We start from the raw sequence: 5,290 nt of genomic DNA, 5'->3' as shown, positions 1-5,290 counted from the left end.
GAGGAATGAAGAAGATCATGCTAGTCATCTCATAATAGTGCTCCAAACTTTAAAGGAGAGAGAGTTATATGCCAAGTTCTCTAAGTGTGAGTTTTGGCTTGAGTTTGTGGCATTCTTAGGCCACATTGTGTCTGGAGAGGGAATTAAAGTTGATACCCAGGAAATAGAGGCAGTGCAGTATTGTCCCAGACCCATATCTCCAATTGATATTAGGAGTTTCTTGGGTTTGGCTGGCAATTATAGATGGTTCGTAGAGGGGTTCTCGTCTATTTCATCCCCTCTCACCAAGTTAACTCAGAAAATAGTGAAGTTTCAATAGTCTAAAGCTTGTGAGAAAAGCTTTCAGGAATTGAAAAAGAGGTCGACTACTGCCCAGTATTGACCTTACTAGAAGGTATGCAAGACTTTGTTGTGTATTGTGATGCATTTAGTGTTGGTTTGGGTTGTGTGTTAATGCAAAATGGCAAGGTTATAACTTATGCCTCCAGACAGTTGAAAGTTCATGAGAGGAACTACCCAACCCATGATCTAGAGTTGGCTGCCGTAGTATTTGCTTTGAAAATATCGCGTCATTATCTTTATGGTGTTCATGTGGATATGTTCACCGATCACAAGAGTCTTTAGTATGTGTTTACTCAGAAAGAGCTTAATCCCAGACAAAGGAGGTGGTTAGAATTACTCAAGGATTATGACATGAGTATTTTTTTTCACCCAGGTAAGGCTAATGTTGTTGTTGATGCCTTGAGCAGGTTATCTATGGGTAGTACCACCCATTTTGAGGAAGATAAGAAAGATCTAGCAAAAGATGTGCACCGACTTTCCTGATTGGGAGTTCAACTAATGGATTCCACAGAAAGAGGAGTAGTGGTGATGAATGGGGCTGAATCATCCTTAGTGTCTGAAGTAAAAGAGAAATAAGGCCAAGACCCTATTTTTCTTGAATTGAAGGCAAATGTTCATAAGAAAAAAGTATTGGCTTTTGAACAAGGGGGAGATGGAGTATTGAGGTATCAAGGTAGGTTGTGTGTACCAAGGGTGGATGAACTCCAGAAAGATCATGGAGGAAGCTCATAGCTCCAGCTATTCCATTCATTCGGGTTCCACAATGATGTATCAGAATTTGAGAGAGGTTTATTGGTGGAGTAGTATGAAGAAGGGCATTGCAGAGTTTGTTGCTAAGTGCTCGAATTGCCAACAAGTTAAAGTAGAGCATCAAAGGCCCGGTGGTATGGTTCAGAATATAGGATTTCTGGAATGGAAGTGGGAGATGATCAATATGGACTTCATCACAGATTTACCATGGTCTCGCAGGCAACGTGATTCTATTTGGGTGATTGTTGATAGAATGATAAAATCAGCCCACTTTTTGCCGGTTAAGACTACCCATACAGCAGAGGATTATGCTAAGTTGTATATTCAAGAGGTAGTTAGACTTCATAGGGTTCCAGTTTCGATTATTTCAGATAGAGGTGCCCAATTTACTGCACATTTCTGGAAATCTTTTTCAGAAAGGTTTGGGTTCAAAAGTAAACTTAAGTACTGCCTTTCATCCTCAGACGGATGGTTAAGTAGAGCGCACTATTCAGACTTTAGAGGATATGTTGAGGGCTTGTGTGATTGATTTCAAAGGTAATTGGGATGATCACGTACCTCTTATTGAATTTGCTTACAACAATAGTTACCACCCTAGCATCCAAATGGCTCCTTATGAAGCTCTTTATGGGAGAAGATCCAGATCTCCTATTAGATGGTTTGAAGTTGTTGAAGCTGGATTGATAGGACTAGACTTAGTTCATCAAGCTATGGAGAAAGTGACAGTCATTCAAGAGAGGTTGAAGACAGAGCAGAGTCGTCAGGAATCCTACACTGATGTTAGGAGAAGGGAGTTAGAGTTTGAAGTAGATGATTGGGTATACTTGAAAGTTTCACCCATGAAGGGTGTTATGAGATTTGGTAAGAAGGGGAAGCTTAGTCCCCAGTATATTGGCCTTTACAAAATATCCAAAAGGGTTGGTAATATAGCTTGTGAGTTAGAGCTACCTCAAGAGTTAGCAACGGTTCATCCGGTATTTCATATTTCTATGTTGAAGAAGTGCATGGGAGATCCTTCGCTTATAATACCCACTGAAGATATTGGTATCAAGGATAGCTTATCCTATGAGGAGATTCTGGTTCGGATTCTAGATCGTCAAGTTTGCAAGTTGAGGACTAAGGAAGTAGAATCAGTCAAAGTCCTTTAGAGGAACCAATTTGGTGAAGAAGCTACTTGGGAAGCTGAGGAGGATATGAATAATATATATCCACATCTCTTTGAGCCCGGAGAAATTCCAGACCAAAGTACTAATTCTCTTCTTAGTACTCTTTAATTTATATACTTGATGTGTTAGATTTGCTTGTTGAGTGTTTGAACTGAAGGATAGTTGTTACACCCTTAGCCTAGTAAGATTTATATCATTCGAGTACAAATGTTCCAAAGGGGGATATATTGTAACACCTCGCTATTTGGAAGAACTAGAAAAAGCTAGAATTGGAAATAGTCATTTTTGGAAAGAATGAAAAATCTGGAAATTGGTTAAGTTTGAGTTTTAGTCAACTTCAAATGACCATAACTCCTAGATTAGAATGAGTTAAATGTTCTTATAGATACCGTAATAATCTTTCCAACGCCTCCAAGTTTGTGCAATTCCGAGTTTGTATGAGTGTAATACGCCCATTTGAAGTTGGGTTGTTCAAAAAAGGAAAGTCTAATCCGGATTTTAGAAGGGCTTTATGGTCTTTTCCATACCCTATTAAATTAATTTCATTTTTTGGTAATTAGTTGGGGTCTAAACTAAACTTGGTCAGTTTACGCTTTTGCAAAAGAGTTAGGGTTTTGAGAGAAGAGAAAAGAAGAGGAGAAAAGAGGAGAAGAAGCAACGATTCATCGATTTCTTGGAGAATTGCGTGTGGATTTCACCAAGGGATAATCCCTACGAGGTATGTGAGATCACATAGCGTTGGGTTAGTTCACCCACGCGCCAATCATGATTCAATTCAGCGAAGTTGTATTGTTTTGAAAGCAAATCTCATGAGTTCTTGATGATAATTCGTTTGAAATCTTGTGGGTTCTTGTTGTTGAATTTTCTTGAGTTTGATCCATGATTTAGATGTGTTTCTGAGTTGAATCTTACATATATTGATGGTATAGTTGACTCTAAGTTTTTGGGGGAAAGAACCAAGTTGAAATTGGGGTTTAGAGTTGAAAAACGAAGAGGAAAAGTCAAATTTCACCTGGGTAGGGGCCTGGGGAGCCGCCCCAGCCAGAGCGCCCCAAAAGAGACTCTGAAGTTTGACCTCTGGGGCGCCGCTCCATCCAGAGTGCCCCAAGTCACTCCCTTAAATTCAAGGGTTGGCGCCCCACGCCTCTCAAGGCGCCAAGGACACCAGTTCTTCCACCTTTTCCCCCATCTTTCCATACTAGTTCCTTAACAATGTACCTCTATTTTCTAGTCGATTTCTATACTCTAAGGTACGTCTAAACATCATGAAATCATCCATAAACATAAGATCATGAACCTTGAATCCATAATTCAATTTAAGGAAAGTTAAGAGTCAAGTTAAGAGGTTAAGAGTTAAGTCAAGAGAAGTTCAAAGAGTTTTCCAAAAGTCTTTCACAAACGTTTTAACTTTGTTTTAAGACTTAATCTTTGAGTTGAGTAAAGAGTAAGAGTAAAGTTCATTTCTTCAAAGATTTTACGGGAACTAAGTATTCCCAAGAGTTAAAATGTTTTCACATTTGAGCATGAAAGGAAACACAAATTTCCAAGAGATCTTTTAAGCTAAGTTTTAAGTAATTATCTCAAACCAAAGAAAGAGTTTTGTTTTATAAACATATGAGATGAGTATATTTTGGGAGTAGTATTAAGCACCGATATGGGGACGCGAGTTCATAATAACTCAAGTCTCCATAAATCATGTAGCCATCATGGGTAGAAAAGGATCCTACTTTTTAGATGATTCCTTAGTGCTTTTTAGAATATATTAGTGGATCCACTTAGTTAAGACGTTTTATATGACGGCAAAGTATAGGACAGTTCTGGTAGCATAGGCAAGACGGTGTATCATCACTTAGGCTCATAGTGGTGGTTGTCGGTTAGAGAAACTCCCATAGTATTATATTACTTTACATGTAAACTGGGTTGTGATTGCATTTCTTTAACAAATTGAGTTGCTACCTCCTGTTTTAAATGCTTTGTATAACTGCACCATTATTGTTGTTTACTTTGCATTTGAGTTAAGTTATTCATGAGTTGAGTAAAGCCTAGGTAAGTGTTCTTTTCAGATTCCTTTCAAGATTATGTCTTGTTTAGTATCCACCTCGCATACTCGTACATTCAATGTACTGATGCCATTTGGCTTGCATCATTTTATGATGCAGACACATGTAACCAGGATCAACATGCAGTGCCTCGTTTATCCAGTTGAGTACCCAGAGTTAGTTGGTGAGCCTCTTTGATTTCTGGAGGACTCCTTATCATTTGATTTAGTACTTTAGTTGTTAGGATGATCGGGGGTCTTGTCCTGACATCCCTCTCTGTTTTAGAGGCTTCATAGACTAGTAGTTATAGTTCTTTATTCATTCCATTTTCAGTTGTATACGTTAAGACTTGAGTTGCCAGTTTGGCTAAATTATTATCTTTTAAGTTATTGCATGAGTTATATTTGAGACTATTTCTTATGTTTAAGTCTTTCGCTGAGTAAGTAAGTCAGGCCAAGAGTTTGCTTGGGGTGAGCAATGGTTCTCGAGTGTCAGTCCCGCCCAGGGTGTAGGCTCAGGGCGTGACAGTTGTAGCTCCCCATTTAGATAGTATGGAATTGACAGGTATTGCATCACACTTGGGGAACAGGTCTTCCCTGACCATTGATGAACAAAAGATGTTTGGGAGGTTCAGACTAATGAATCCCCCGACTTATACTGGTGACTAACTGAGGATGCATATGAATTTATAGTTAATTTTCATAAGATTTTGCATAATCTTGGATTAGTGGAGTCTCATGGAGTTAACTACACAATGTTTCAGATGATTGGCTCTGCCAAGCAGAGGTGGAGGGATTATATTAGTAGGCCAGCTAGATCCCCTCCACAATCATGGACTCAATTTACTCAGGTATTCCTAGCCAAGTTTGTTCCACGCAGTGAGAGGGAGTGCAAGAGGGCCGAGTTTAAGGGTTTTTAACAACATGGTATGTCAATCGCAGAGTATGAGGGTAAATTTCATGCCCTGGCTAAGCATGCTTCGATGATACTTCC

This window comes from Solanum tuberosum, unplaced genomic scaffold, assembly GCF_000226075.1.
Source record: "Solanum tuberosum cultivar DM 1-3 516 R44 unplaced genomic scaffold, SolTub_3.0 scf00053, whole genome shotgun sequence".
In the NCBI taxonomy this organism is placed as follows: Eukaryota; Viridiplantae; Streptophyta; class Magnoliopsida; order Solanales; family Solanaceae; genus Solanum; species Solanum tuberosum.
Note: the sequence above shows the minus strand (reverse complement) of the source record.